This window comes from Toxorhynchites rutilus, chromosome 3 (genome assembly GCF_029784135.1).
Source record: "Toxorhynchites rutilus septentrionalis strain SRP chromosome 3, ASM2978413v1, whole genome shotgun sequence".
Lineage (NCBI taxonomy): Eukaryota > Metazoa > Arthropoda > Insecta > Diptera > Culicidae > Toxorhynchites > Toxorhynchites rutilus.
Window position 1 is genome coordinate 223,255,920 of NC_073746.1, and position 16,124 is coordinate 223,272,043.

At 38.6% G+C, this 16,124-nt stretch overlaps 1 protein-coding gene across 9 annotated transcripts in view; it reads left to right on the plus strand.

Annotated features, from left to right (window-relative positions):
• Window positions 1-16,124, plus strand: part of LOC129778493 (uncharacterized) — a 74,077-nt gene that overhangs the window by 18,766 nt on the left and 39,187 nt on the right. For 2 of the 9 annotated variants that reach the window (XM_055785408.1, XM_055785412.1), the window contains exon 2: window positions 10,877-11,226. The exons of 2 other annotated variants lie outside the window; for them this stretch is intronic. The gene's annotated coding sequence lies outside the window, so the exon portion shown is untranslated. Of the gene's footprint in view, window positions 1-10,572; window positions 10,698-10,876; window positions 11,258-11,295; window positions 11,484-16,124 lie in introns of those variants that run through there. 5 more of the 9 variants (XM_055785413.1, XM_055785409.1, XM_055785410.1 and 2 more) reach the window with 5 other exon arrangements.

Consider the following 16,124-nt stretch of genomic DNA (forward strand, 5'->3'; position numbering starts at 1 on the left):
CTGTACTCCTTGGGTTATGAAGGATAGTTTTCAACGATAACACATATATTTGTCCTAGGTATATAATGTGGTAAACAGTAATTATTTTTTTAATTAAGGCTTCAGTCGAAAATTAGATTCACGGAACTCCACTCCTCATGTAGGACGAAGTTATTTAACTTAGCTTCTTTGGTTTCGCAAGAAGTATTCTTTCGGAGAAAATTACGCTATAGTAAAAATTCAAATCTTCTTCGACACAACTCATGAAAGATGAGACGAGCATGTACTCCCACTCGGAAATACGAAGAAGGTGAATAAAAGTTACTGGCTCTACGTCAATGAGGGTTGAGTTTGTAGATGTGTTTCGTCGTAATTTGAATTCAACTCCGTCCAGAAACTGTAAAACTAAATGAATCCATTAAACCAGAAGCTGGACGCATGAATTATTGCATCTAACTTTCATCGCTCACTGGAGATTTGCGTATTTCTGTTGATGCTAAAATGCGTGCCCAGAACAGCATGTGTGTTCATGTTTAACAGGAGATAAAAATATCTTCCCCAGCCCATCGAAACTTGGAGAGAAATATTCGATCAATGACATTTGTATACTTATACATACTTTATTATGAACATGAGGCATGGAATTTAGTATGTTTACTGGAAAATTTGTATATCCATATATCCATTTAACAGAGAATCGAGAAAATTCGTACTTTATTTCTCTGATACCACATACAGCGAAGTTCGTCTGGTATACGCGGATTGCACAGCTTTACTTGATTGAAACGTGCTTAATTTAGTGTTATTACAGTTGTAACACTTTAACACCCCTTCTTCCGTCAAAGACGTTAATTAAAACACCATCCTATGGAGCCCTCATGCAGTATTCTAATTCATAATTCCGAAAGGGGAATGGCAGGAACCAAGTATGCGATAATTTCCGTAGAGATTAAATTCAAACTGAAAATCACGCTTCAGCTGTCGATTAAATCTATATTTTGGTTGCAATAGGTTCAGCATCATTTAACATTTATGTTGAATCCGTCGTTGCGTTTCTGGGAAAGAGAAACAACAGATGTTCCAGTGCATTATCGCGTCGCGGTGGCATTTGCCGCTCCAGACACGACTAGTGCAAGTGAAAGGTTAGCCGACGGGTTACCCTCAGTTTAATGTTTCTCTTAAAATATCAGCTCTCGAGGATGAGTGTGCATCAGTTATAAATTATTAACCATAGACAAAAACCGAGACCATTTCTCACGTTCATGCTGATAATTCTTCTGCAATACATAGATGCAATGAATTTGTCTCGAACGCTTCACTTTCCAAAAATAATGAAAATCCTGCATAGCTGCATAACAGCCAATGCCGAAGCTGGACGCGAGGAGAAGCAGTGGAAGTGAAATTCATTTCGAGAACCGTTCCTGTGTTTTTCGCAAAGAACATCAATCTTCGTTTTCGTTTCTGGTTTGCCTTTGCTGTGGCATATGCCTCGGTTCTGATGCAGGCTGGAAAAAGGAACTCTGCCCGTCGATGCGTTCTCCGCACGCCAAATGGTCCGAATGTCGTTTCGACTACCTTATGTATATACTTCAGTGCAGCATAAAACTACTCAGCGTGCAAAAGCAGTGGATTTGTTGTTAGGAAGTATTTAAGGAACAGAGATATGCGGACGGTGTAAACATTCACATGTGTGTTATGGTAGCTTCGGGAGCACTCCCCACATAACGAATGACCGTAAAAGTAGTAGATCTTGGTCGTCACTGCCTGGATTCGGCGTTCGAATGCAACGAGTAAAAATATCTACCACTCGATTTGGCTTTGACTGCTTTTTTTCTGTTTTTTTGCTCAGCACAGATGTTACGACGGAATTCATCCCTGACAACCAGAAGCAGATGCAAGAGCTGTGTGCGTTTCGATTGCAACTATATGTTAATTAAAAAAGTGGTCTGAAAAAGACCAAATTAAACGATCCCAATAGTCGATGGGAAGATTGATGACCTGTACGGTATCCCTTCTTTGCAGCTTGATGTTCAAATTTTTGGTTTGATTACTGGCAGGAGCTTCCTTTCTGTCATTCGTTTACGCTTGGATTGCACATGAAATTAACTTCATGTGGCATATGTGGATCAGGAGTGGATCAGGAAACTGGCCATTTTCACCACAGAGAAATGTGACAGCGGTCTGCAACCGAGTGTAGTTTGTTTTACTTGAATTTTGAAGAAAATCAACTTTTCACATTTATTAGAAATAATTGTCTCTTTTGCCGTGATCAGACGACCTCTTATCTTTCGGGTACTAGCATTCAGCGAAAGATTAGTACTATAGATGAACTGCCTTCGAACATATAGAAAAAGTTATAGAAAAAATTATGGAAATAACACCTAATGCATCGAAAGCCTTGTATGCTATTCCAGATTCTACTCGTGAAAAGCTGGTGAGCATCTACCTGGCGCTCAACTTTTATTTTTTTGGAATTAACAACCGGGCGTTCATTTTCTAAAAATCTTAACATTATCTAGTCAATAAATTGGACCATCGGAGTTTAAGGGGGGTGTTACTGCCCGGATCGAACAATCGGAAACAAAAACTGTAAGGGGTTATATCTAGGACACGACCGCATTTTCGACGTAGAACGGAATTATATTATTCAAACCACTTGTTTTTCACTTCGCATATTATTTTAGAATGCATCCAAATTTTCGAAATAACTTTTTAGCTGTGTTATTTAGTAATTTTTACTACTACCGTAGTAAAAATTTTCATTTTAAATTCGAACAATTTAAAACTGATAGTGAATAATATGGATATCGCTACCAGACGTCGACACTGTAGATCTACATATTAGATATTGACATATTGCATATAGAAAATATTAGAAATATGTATAACATATTACGTCTTAGATATTAATAAGTTATTTTTCATTCATAATTTTTACCTTGAAAGTGTCTGAGCTTGCGCGACTAGAAATTTCGTATCAATTGTTACAATTATCTCTGCGAACTATCGAGAAATAGCGAAGCATAAATCGCAGTAGTTGTTCTTTTCTCTCTCATTGCTCGTACAACGATCGCTGCATCGAATTCGTGTATCACGTATATGCCAGTATCTTGGGGTTATTCTACAACAAATTACTGATGAAGAGAATCGTCGAAAGCTAACTGCGTTCCCCCTCAGATATTGATCCCAAACTATAAACCCTTTTGCTCATATATTCCGCTTGAGGTGTGATCGAACCCCACAACATGCAACAGTAAGGTTTTCATACTGGGAATTAAAAGCATACATTTATAAAATATACATTGTATCTAAGTAAATGCAGTGTATTTTTCCCAAAATATATATTTTTATTAAGGCTCATACGGCGTTAGCCTAATATGTAACCGATTACTCGCGGTTGGCTCGGGGTTAGTATTACATTGTATTTTCTTATTTGGGATGTATCGCAGTATCGAATGCTCTTTATTTGTGGCCGACACGGGATACTTCTGACCAATGGTGCAACTGACCATTAATCAGAGAAGCCCCCCTTAGTCTGTACCCCATATCAATCGTGGTGTGTCTCTCTTGACTCAAGGTATCCAGGGTAGAATGGTCACTGGCCGGCACAATCTTCAGCTCGTGTAGAGTTGTCATGAGCGGTACAATCTTTGGCTCTTGTTGAATGATCAGTGGCCTGCCTGTGTATCTGTAAAGAGTATGTGTGTGTATTGCCGCAACTAAGTAAAAGTTCATCGATCGGAGGGATATGGATACAACGGAGGAAACATCATTAAACGTTGACATCGGCTTTTCTGAGAAACAGGTATATATGAAGCAGAATATCAGGAGCACGGCTACCTAAGATATCCTGGACGGGGATCGATTGTTTGCCTTGTGCTCTCAATGCTCTGGAGAGCTGAGATCGGGCTGCATGGAACCGGATACACGACCAGAAAACATGCTCGATGTCGTGGTAGCCATCGCCACAATCACATAGACAATGTTCGACATTTTTCTTGTAATTCTGTGGCATCTGGAATCAATTGGACAAAAGAAAAGCTTCAAACCTGTGTGACCAATTCACCCCACACAACATGTAAAAATAAAAATGCAATTAATTTCATTTATTGTTATCAAACTTACAGTTTCGTTGCATCAAATTGTGTTCTTCTGTAGGCGAACAGAACTTTACTGCACGATACACGAAAAATTTATTTAACAGCGGAAAAAAACCTTAAAGATCGAAGAACTCACATTTTCTGACAATCGATGTGCTTGCTGTGTTCAGGCTACTGTTTTCCTCCACCTGCTGAATTTTATCAAAGTTTTCTAACGTTAGTTACATACGGTTCAACAATAGAAGGAGATGACATTATAAAAAATCCAAGTTGAGCCGTGCTTTTTGAGATAAAGGGTGGTCCAAATCACCCCGTATGACCAAATCACTCCAACTTACCCTACATTTAAAATCAAAATATATACCCAGGTATTAGAAAAACATAGAGTGCATGATCGTTTTGCCGAATAAGTGAATCTGGAATTGGGCGGGTTCGTGCTTCCTAGAAAAAATGACCATTTCAATTTTCTCCGTAGAGAATTCGATACCCAGCTTGAGGGCCCCCGTGAACAGATTGTTCAAAGTATCTAGCAGTGTATATCTATAATCTAAAATTCTGGATACTCTTTCATAACACAAAAATTTCCTGTATGCGCCCTCTTTGTCGTAGCGCACTTTGATACAGAGGGCTTCCTCTTTTTTTAAGAAGTGAGGAACGCTCTTCCAGCCTTATCTGGGAAGGGTTAACGCGCATTATTTGTTCATCATACCGCATGCATTCCACCTCACCAGTAACAGTTTACCCATCGAGACGTGAACTGATTAGTTATTGGCCTCCAACTTGACGCGCAATCCGTCACAGTCACCCTCGTTTTTCTCGGATTTCTCTTCCCAACGGTGCACCGATTTGGTAGTATCCTTCAACACGATGCGCACTCCGTCACAGCTACTGGGGTGCCATTCGTTGCAACAGCCGTTGCCGTTGTTCACCTTTCACAGTCAGGCGTTGTCAGCGCGTTGGTCGACTCTCCACTTTCGCTGCGGCTCCGACATGATTTGTATAATTGCACTGTTCACGGTATTCCAGACCATCTCGTAGCGACAAATCTCATTCTCAATATTCTGCTGCTTGGACCAAAGCTATTTGGCATGATCCTCGCTACCGCGTTGATGGGCTTTGCTGCCTTCCCGCATGCATAATCAACGTGGTGGTTGAAGTTTAGCCGGTCGTCGATCATAACTCCGAGGTATTTCACTGCTCTCCTCGAAGCACTTGTATGTCCTTCGGCCGAGACTTCTGCCCGCAGCACTGCTTTGCAATTGCTCACTAACAGCACCTCGGTTTTGTGATGTGCCATCTAGCACTTTACCCTGTCCATCCAGTCACCGATCGTGTCTATTGCTTCAGTCGCCAACATTTCCACTTCCTGGAGCGTCTCACCGATTACCGTTGTTACGATGTCGTTCGCGAAGCTCAGGCGATGGCCTCCCAGCCGGCACTATTGAAAGCGTTCTTCACGTCGATCAAAATCACCGCGCAGTAACGATCACCTCTTCATTTTTGTTTAGGCGAGACCTGAGCTTTCTCGAGAAATGTCCGAATGAAGTCCACTGTCGACTTCCCTTTCTGGAACCCGAACTGCATTTTCGACAATCCGTGACACCCTCCGTGATTCACCAGTCTGTTGAGAATAACCCTCTCCAAAAGCATTCCTTAAGTATCCAGCGAGCAAATAGGCCTATACGAAGCTTGATCTTCATGTGGCTTTCCTGGTTTTGAAGCAGCACCAACTTTTGGATCTTCCGTTTCGCAGGGAATCCAGGTATTTCTGCAGCACCATCCTGAACATGTCGGGGAAAGCAAAGATCTTCGATTTCAAGGTGTGAGTGGCCAGGTCGGTGAGTCGTGCTGCAGAAAGAGTCCATTCACGATGACCTCGAGTTTTTCCGGACATAATTCTATGGGAGTCGTTGAACCTCGGAGTTTCGCCATCATGATTCGAAATGGTTCACCCCAAGGATTAGCGTCGACGTCTCGACACAGCTCTCTATAGCAGTTTAATTTGCTCCTACATATCTCCAATTTCAATGCGGGCCTGGTCGCTCGGAACAACGCGCGATGCTCCTCTCTTTCTACATCGGTTCATGTCCTCTGGACTCTTCTTCTGGCTCGTAGACAGTTAGCACGGAGAATGCTGTGTGTCTCGTTCCACCAGTAGGCTGGACGTCGTTTATTCGTCGGGTCCAATTCTCTCGACATCGCTATGCCCCCACCAATGTTCCTGTCAGCTCGTCAGCGCTCAGACTAGGAGTTCTGCTGTCTATACGTAGTGCTTCGACGAAGAGCTCCTTGTAAAAAACCTCCTTTCCGGTCACAGGTTTTTGTTCTCTGAATCACCGCAGAATTTCGTTGGCCAACACTTCTTTGCTCCCGCACACCAATGCAAGCTCAGTACTGTACAATTTTCTTTGTGTATATTCTGAGAATGCACTCTAAAGCTAACAATTTTGCTTGACGGTTCAGCACGATAGTAGAAGATATGTTTCAGCATGACATACATCAATGAGTTTTTCAATATTTACTCCTTACGAAATTGTGCAAAATGATATATTTTTCGCTATACAGGGAAACTTCGATATAACGTACCCTCGTTATAACGTACCCTCGATATAACGTCACTCGATATAACGTACATTTTACCTCGATATAACGTACACATTTCCAAAGTGTAAAGGAAATTTTTTTTCAATATTTTTTTCTGATAGAACAATGAATCATCTGTATTGTGATGCTAAAACAAGTTTTGTACCTTCAATCAATCATGAAATACAGCTGGTTTTGTGATTCCGGATTATAAATGAATCAATCGTTAATCAACAGTACGAAGGGAAACATCATGAGAAAGGCTGGCTTCGTCTTCTGATTGAAGTTATTCATTAACTTTACTAAAACAGCAACACAATAATGTGTTATAGACTACGTTTGTGAGTATTTTATTATGCTTCGATATAACGTACAATTCGATACAACGTACAATTTTGAAAGTGAAATGTACGTTATTTCGAAGTTTACCTGTACACAGTAACACACTATGATCAGGAAGTACCGTGAATTTTGACTCTTTGATTTCTATATAGGGGGTGACTATACGAAAAATTAAAAGATTTCAAATGCATATTACGCAGAATCGTTATAATGTTATAATACGGTGAAGTCTCGATTATATCACTGGGCGTTTTTATCACGTCTCGTTTTTATCACCAAAAATGTTTCGTTTATATCACGTTTTTAGAAACAAAAGAAATAATATGCAAATTCAAATTCGTCGTTGAGATATTGAACAAAAAATCAGGATTGAGCAGGAAAACTGATTTTTTAGTATTCATGCCGCCTCTAGTGATCAGCCGTATTCATGTAGTTTACGAAAAGTTTTTCTACTGTGAGATTTGTAGCGAACATTGCGTATTTCTTTTGCAAGTCCTTCGGGTAGTAGATAGTTTCAACCATATAAATGCGACGAATCTAGCCTATTTTTCGAAACATGAAAACATTACATTAACTCATTCGGAGAAAAAAAAATGTGAGTGATACTCTTAAACTGTCATTGATAATAATTGGAAGATCAAATAATCCTCGATGTTTCAAAGATTTGTCACTTCCAATGTATTATCGAGGTTCTGCGGTTGCTTTGATGAACCGGCAACTATTTCGTGAATGGTTCCAAAATCAGTTTCTTCCGGATTTCCAGATCTTTTAACAAGAAAAAAATCAACCTAAAGTCGTTTATTGTTCGAAATATAAACTTATTGATCGAGATAATCGAGTCAGTGTGTATACCATTAGACGGCAAATTTATTCAGTTTTTTTGTGTAAGAATAAGGGTGATGTATAGGGTGGAGTGAGTTAGTAAGGTGGCTGCAATTCCATAGAAAGTAATTGGGCCTTATTTCCGAATACACCTCACGTTGGAAACGAAGTGTATCCGCGACGAAAACGGTACGGAGTCGACATCTGGATGCGAAATTAGTTTTCCCCTAAAACTTATCTTCATTAAATAAAATTATCTTCAGATACAATTTTTGTAGGAGATTATTTTACCACGTGAAATATAGTCTGCAAACGAACATTATTTCAGTTAGACAGTTGAACAGTTGAGCTTCTGGCAGGGAAAATAATTTTGTTTTTTGTTCGTTTCAACTCGTTTGACGGTACAACAAATTGCTCTTTTCAGGGCCTCCATTTGGAGTTTCAAAAGAGTCAAAATAATAGATTTCTGAACAATGAAAAGAATTACATAAAAAAATTGTTCCGATCAATCACAGTCTTACGTCAAACTTACGTCCGTGCCCCTAGGCTCACCCCCTTCTACTATTTAATTTAAACGTACCGTGCACGCGGGAACCGGTTTATTTATTTTTTCCTTATGTTGGTACAACCTTAAGACGCACATCTGTCAGGTCTTAGTGCCATCCGATCATTAGTGTCTGCCTGTGCGTCGCAAACGGCCGGAAGTGCTGACCAACAATTCTTGGATTTTGCATGATGATAACGTGCAATCGCACCGAGCCCGTAGTGTACTGAATTATTTGACCAAACATCAAGTAAATACCATAGAGCAAGCACCGTATTCACCTGATATGGCCCCGTGCGCTTTTTTGTTTTCCTCAAGTTGAAGTTGCCACTTCGTGGAAAGAGATTTCAGTCGATCGAGGAGGTCAAAGAGAATACAACGAGGGAACTAAAGGTCTTCCCTTCGTCGGCCTACCAGGGATGCATAGAGGAATGGGTCAAGCGTTGGCACATGTGTGCAGCTTCAGATGGATCATATTTTGAAGGGGATAAAATAAAATTGCCTGAAATTTAACTCTATTTTGTTTTCGTAGAAATTATTCCAATCGACTGATGCAAACATATCGGTGATTTATCAAAAAATTACCGAAAACAAATACAAAAATAGTGTCCGTAATCTTTCATAGTTTTGTCATATGTTAGTTTTTTAGATTTTCATTTTATGCCTGTTCAACGTATTCTCAAGTTAAAATTGAGTTAAAATTGAAAAATTGAAATTTTTATTTTTATTTTTAATCGTTCAATCATTTGCCGTAGAATTTCTCTATAACCAATACCACGTTACGAGACTGAAAATATCAGATAGATATACAGGCGTGAAATTAACACTGCATATTTGGCATACCAATCGGTACGCATGTGGTTGGGGTTTCTCTCATCGTGAAGTGGAAACCAACGAAATACATACCTGCCTATTTCTGTGAGCTAATTCGAAAGGCATATTGTTTCTTTCTTAACAATGATGTTTTAAATTTCAATTAGCATTTTATGGCAATCATCACTTTTCTTGTGACTAATGTAGTGTTTGCTAGCCAAGAAAACAAATCTTCGTACTTATTCCTCGTCCGTACAGTTTCCATTGCGGCTCATAGAGAGAACAAAACGATTCTTTCGAATGCAATTTCGGATGAAATCTTCACGCTTTGAAGTATCATAATCTCCTCGTCATATTCCGGAATCATGATGTCGTCGATCGCCACCGAAATGGGAAAAACATTGTGCGCCGAGTCGAACCAATCGGATTTCAAGGTTTCAGAACGGAGCAACTGCATATCCAATGAGCCACTTTAGCTACCCGCCATGTGATTTGCCGTTTTCCCCACCGAAGAAATCTGCTCCGCGACAATTCGCATTGCCGGTTACGTACGAACGTACATTCGAGCCGGGATAATGAGGAACAGTTGTTTGGCACATAATTTAGGTGAAAATCTTCTAGCTAAAGAGATCATGCCAGAGGAAACTAGCTTCTTACGGTTGGCACCGATCTGAACGGTGTCATTGTGAGCGAAAAGTTGGCTGCTAGTCAAAATTTTTACTATAGGTTGATATTGTGTTTGTGTTTAAATATTTTATTCGTATGCCCAGCCGAAGCGTGCTTTTTCCGAGCATGTTTGTAACGGTTTAAACGAAAACATGTTTTCAGCTTGTCAACAGTTTGAAAGTTCCAGCGAAAAAATACTGTTGTTCCTCAAGAATTTACAAGGATGGAATTAGTGTCTACTTCCCAGCGGTTAAATTGTGAAAAACATCGTTTGTTAACACCACTTGGAAGCTATACTTTTTCGAACAACGTAATTGCGGCGTAATTTACATCGGAGCCAAGGATACAAATACTTATAATACATACGAGCAAAATGGTGAATAATCTCTCACCGATTGTGGTGAAAATTTTACCAACCGTTGAAATATATATTCATGTCTCTCAACGGTGTGCTATTAATTATACTTCTGAAAGTCACTCATCGGGTATTGTTAAATTTCTCTAGCGAAACGTTATTTGCTAACTCAAAAAATCAATACAATATCCGCGCAACGGTTACGTACCGCGAGCTTGGAAATAAATACAACAAAAACGTGCAATTTAAAACAAATATGGGAATTTTGTTTCCCCTCCGCAGCGCACCTGTTCCCATATGCTGTCCACTGAGCCCATTCTGACGATTCCGCGGTTAAATTCGTCATCAACGCAGATCGACGGGATTCCTTTGCCGTGGGGCGTCACAGCATCATATATACAAAGCAGAGGAGAGCGAGAAAAAAAAAGAAAAAAAAGTCGCGGGCACGCGAATGAGTGCGGCAAATGCCACACAAAACGTTCTCTCGAACCGGGTAAGGGGCGTTAAAAATAGATTACAAATATTTTCCCCGAGCCGCAAATGCTGCAAAAAACGTAAACATCTGATTAGCTTTTCAGAGCGTACTTTTACTTAAGTCGTTGTTTTTAAATGTGTTTTATTTTTGGGTATTCAATTCTCGTTCTTCTTTTTTCTTTTAATTTTTCTTTACAGTGCTCCCCGCGTATTGGCGCGTGAAATAGTGTAGTTTCTGTTGTTGGAAGGAATAGAAGCGGAAAACAGCATCATCGTCGGCGAAAGATACCCTCGCCTTTGGATCGTTTGGATACGAGGACAGGGAAAGCAGCATCAAACTTTGGCCCAAGCTAACGTGGAAATGAACGTGAAAAAGTGAATGTGTGTATGCGCGAGATGTGTCAAAGCAAACAAGCGATCAAAGAAGGTGGAAGCAAAAAGAAAAGTGTTTAGAAGCTCGCAAATTGATGAGAAGAATTTGCGTTTTAATGTGGAAACGCGCAAGTATGTGAACATATGCGCGATTTGAAAGTGCAATTTGATTACTCGTGAGTGTGAATAGAGTCTTGCTCTAGAAGAGTAAGAGCCTTTATACTTAGCTAATTGTGAATGTATTGTCTTTAAATGCTGGCAATCACAAGTCACTCCAGGATGCTGCACTCGTCTGCGCATTTTCGAAGTACAGATGGACTTCGGCGATTCATGTCCTGGAAGAAAACTAGATGAAAAGAAACGCTCGGATGTGATTTATGCGGCGAAAACGTGTTTGTTCTTTTGTCTATTTATTTGTTTATTTGGTCAACAGGTAACATTGTACCCCAATGACAAGTAAAATAATATAAATTAACACAGAACACTTCTAAAGTTACACTTATTTGTTTCACGCGTCATATTAAAATTAAAAACGTGGTAACACCTATTGAAGAGACGAGACATACTCCGCATTGGTTCATGCAAACCATAATTCGTTCTAGCAGAAGGGGTACTAAGGAACGAGTGTGTACGAAGGCTGCGACGACGTATATTAATGTCTAAAAAGCCGAGCAAAGTAGAACAATCAGTGTTGCCCTGCAGCAGGTCTGCAATGAAGCAAGCCTTTGCTACGTTGCGTCTCTCATCCAACAACTCCAGTTTAATAAGTAAACAACGGCTCTTAAATGGATCCGTCCACCTAAGATGACGTAGAGCAAAGCGGACGAATTTTCTCTGTACTGCCTCAATCCGTTGGTTTTCATTTTGGTAGTAAGGAGACCATATGACCGATGAATATTCCAGGATGGGGCGCACAATAGAACAGTACAGAGCTTTCAGGCAGTAGATATCCCTAAACTTTTTGGCAAAACGAAAGAGAAAACCCAGCTGCGAAGAGGCTTTAGATACGACGAGTGTAATGTGATCCTTGAAGGTAACTTTCGTATCAATCAGGATGCCCAAGTCCTTGATAGTCGATTCTCGCTGTAATTGTACACCTTCCAGACTGTAACCGAAGTGAAAAAGTGTTCATCGGAGCAATGCACTTAACATAGCTATCGTTCGCTGGTGATGTTCTTTACGAAAAAAAACCGATTTGTATACTGCCGTTCTATGTTACTTTTTGACAATTTTCACTTTTCTTTACAAAACGATGTTTTTTTTTGCATAATCTTCCGGAAAAATACTAAAAAAGTTATTGTTTCTTCCCAGCTTTAAAAAAAACAATATCAAGCTCAATTGTCCCATGTTGATATTCTATTCATAACTGTCCCAACACGTATTTTTTGTAGATCCATATCAAATAAATCGGTTGAAGTACAAGAATTATACGTAACGCTTTCACCTGGGCTATTGCGCTCTTTTCTAGTTTGGAAGAACGAACAAATTCTCAAACAAATAAATAATAGTTTAACGGAACACGTGTACACCTTGTTAGTGAAAGCCTAATAACAAAGATATTTATATTCTGCAAAGGTGTTGCAAATCACTCCCTTCTTCGTAAAACGATGTTTTTATGCATAATCTTTCGGAAAAACACAAAAAAAACTTATTGTTTGTTCCAAGTATTTCAAAAAACAACATCAAGTTCAATTGTCCAATGTTGATATTCTATGCATAACTGTCCCACCATGAATTTTAAGCCCGTAACCAAGGTTGATTGATTCAAATGAGGGGATCTTTTCACATTCCATTAAACAATAGTTTTCCGCTTAGAAAAAACCCAGTGTATTGCTGAACCGAAATTCTAAAAGCTTCTGGTATACAAATATGCTAGAACACTTTGAATGCGTTTTTCTCAGTTGCTGATTTTGGAACATGGGACAACTAGACGTAGAACGGCAGTATAGGCTTATCAAGTAGGTCACCATTTCGGTGGAAACCTTGGTATTCGAGGTGTATCCATTTCCCAAAGAAAATATGTTTATGTTAATCTTTTCAATTCGTAGTCCAATTAATCTATCTTGACCATTGCTTTTACACATAAATGTGCTACTGCAATTTCATATTGAGACAGCAGTTTTTCTGTCTTTGATTTAGTTGTCCGAACGTTTCAGGAAAGCAACGTAGTAGCGCTGGTGATAAATTTTCGTTTTCCAAATATTGAGCAAAGACGGGTAACGATCAAAAACAAATATTCAGGCCATCGTCTTCTTGGTTAATTGGGGACCTTCAAATGCGTTTCATGACTGCTACCCAATTCCATCAATTTTGCTGACTACTGAATTAAGATGGTATCTTTTTTGAAATAATGTCCAATAAAGAGCAATTCCAAATGAAATCGTCCTAAAAATGTAGATTTTAAAAACGTGTATTTTTGATTCGTATGAAACTTTGTATTACGTTTGGGTTGGAGAAAATATGAGTTTTTCACAGCAATTGAGAATTTTTTGACTCAAGCGCACCTTTTCAATACAGCGTATCAGTGCGAGAAATCTTTGTGGAACATCGAATTTTTATGAATATTCGAAACTCAGAATTTGTGTATGTTGACAATCAATTTTAGCCGAAAATTATGAATTCTGATGTGATTTAAAACAAAAAAGCTCATTATCAATCTCCTCTTAAATGCAGCCATTTTCGAGATATTTGAAAAAAATCTAATTTGTTGTCTTTTTCATAGTAAATAGGCCCTTTCAATATGTTTGTCGTGTTATACCGTTATGTTCATGAAATTTTATGAATTTGCTTATAATTTCCAACAACTTTTCCAAATACATTATTGTAGCAAAAATATATGTTTAGGAGTTACATTGAAAAACATTTGAAGACATGTGGGTTAATACAAAACATAGCGATATTTTATTTCTTAATACAAAAATTTTAACATATTACTCGTGTTGCACAATCAAAACATAAACTGTTTTCAAGGCAGAATTGAAAACCCAACAACACAAATAAACCTCGTTGATTCAACCGGACGTTATGGGTACAAAAATAATAAACTTGTTTATGTTATGTCTAAATGATGATGAGATGTCCTCAAATGTTTTTCAAAAATGTTTATGAGTTACAAACATTTTTTGAATTTTCTACCTGTCTTTACGTTTAAAAAAAACATATTTCAGATATTGAAAAAAAAGAGTACTTTTTTTTCTCAGTGTATATTTTTTTCACGTTCAATATAACTCTCTCTAAGACACTATTACGGTACGACTCATAGTTTTTGAGATATAAATTATAAAAAATTTCTCTTACTAAAATCGATACACCCTATTGAAAAATTACGCTTTAGTGAAAAAAATTAACAATTGATGTGGAAAAGTCATATTTCCTCCAACCCAAACCGAATACAAACTTTCATTCGAATCAAAAATGCATGTTCTTAAAATCTGAATTTTTAGCCCGATTTCATTTGGAATTGTTCCATTGCATTGTATCGTATTGCAACGATTGTTTTGAAAATAAAACCACATTAAAGTGTGTTTGCAAGACTTGCTGAGTTGTGTTTACAAAAGAGTGCACCCGTGGCCGAGTGGTTAGCGTCTCACATTATCATGCCGGGTGCTCGGGTTCGATTTCCGTTCTGGCCGGGGGATTTTTCATCAGAGAAATTTCCTTCGACTTGCACTGTGGTCACGCGTATTCTAGAGCTCGCCCCTCGGAATACATTTAAGGCGTGTTATTTGGCATAAGAAATCTCAAATAAGTATTAATAAATGACGCTAGTTCATGCATACGTTGAGACGGAAAAAGTTCCACAGGAAACCATTCATTCAAGAAGTCATTCATGAAGATCAGGAAGCTTTACCTTGGGTTTCGTATGAGATCATGTTGAAGCGAATGATCCACAGGCTATTGAATAACTTAATTTTCAACATTCTTCAAGCCATAACTAAGCTATCAACCAAACGTTTCGGAACGATAATTCAAAATTATCGGAATGAAATAAAACTCTATCTTTTTATGAATATGAGGTACATTAGGCTTTTTAAAGAATTAAATCGTTATCATAGTGTGTTCGCTGGATTCTTTTCTCTAAGCTTTTTTGGCTATTCATCCTTGAAGATTGATTCTTTCTAGCACTCTTCGCGCAGTTTCTGCATTCGCCTTTTGACGGATTTCATGTCATCTCGTCTTAAGAGTTGGCAGCACCATCTCAGATAGTAGTGAAGTAGTGAAACGTTGTGGGTGTAAAGACATTGGTAATTTGAACAACTTTGCATACTTGAAATCTTCGAAAAAGCATCAGACGAAAAAGAATCAGACTAAGAGATTTTTTTTCCTTAATTTATATGTTCTCTTGAACTCTTCCTTGTTTGCTCTTTATAATAGTCCAGTATTCCCCAATCGTCCTTTACTTCGGGGTATTGACCGGGTTCCACCTTCCGGAACTACAGTGATTCCATTGTCGTTTTATCACTGTTTGGTCGAATTTGAATGGTGAGAACTTGTCAATTCGGGCAACCTCTTCTGAAAACATTTTATTTGACAAATTTCCTGGTTCATGGTTCCAGAAGTTAAAAAAGCATCACTTTCCATTCCGGTGCTACAGATTGCTTGCCAACGAAGGATTTTCTCAGCAACTTCGACCTCTGTTTTATTTTTCTGTTTTCGGGGTTACTCTATGGTCGAAAAAAGTATAAATCTTCTTCCAGGACCCACAATAACTTGGAATAAAGCTAGCTTCACTCGAGCTTTTTGTATGTTTGTTTGCCATTTATGATAATTAATTTTTGATTCCCAATAAATATTTGGAGCAACAAAAAACCTTTTTCATTGAGGTTGTCTACTTGAAGAAAATCAAAAATCGAATTTTCTGCTTCAATCGATTCCTGATGGATGTGAAAAAATTTGCATGAAGTGACAGTGTCGATATAAAAAATCTCTTACGAAATATCGTTTTTGCATTGGTCTCTTACTGGGAATGGTAAGCGAATTTATTCAAGAATTCCGAACGTAAAAAATAAGTAAGCCTAGAAGCTCCATTGGGCACAAAATCAAATCGTCTTGTCATGGAGTAGGTGTTCTGTGT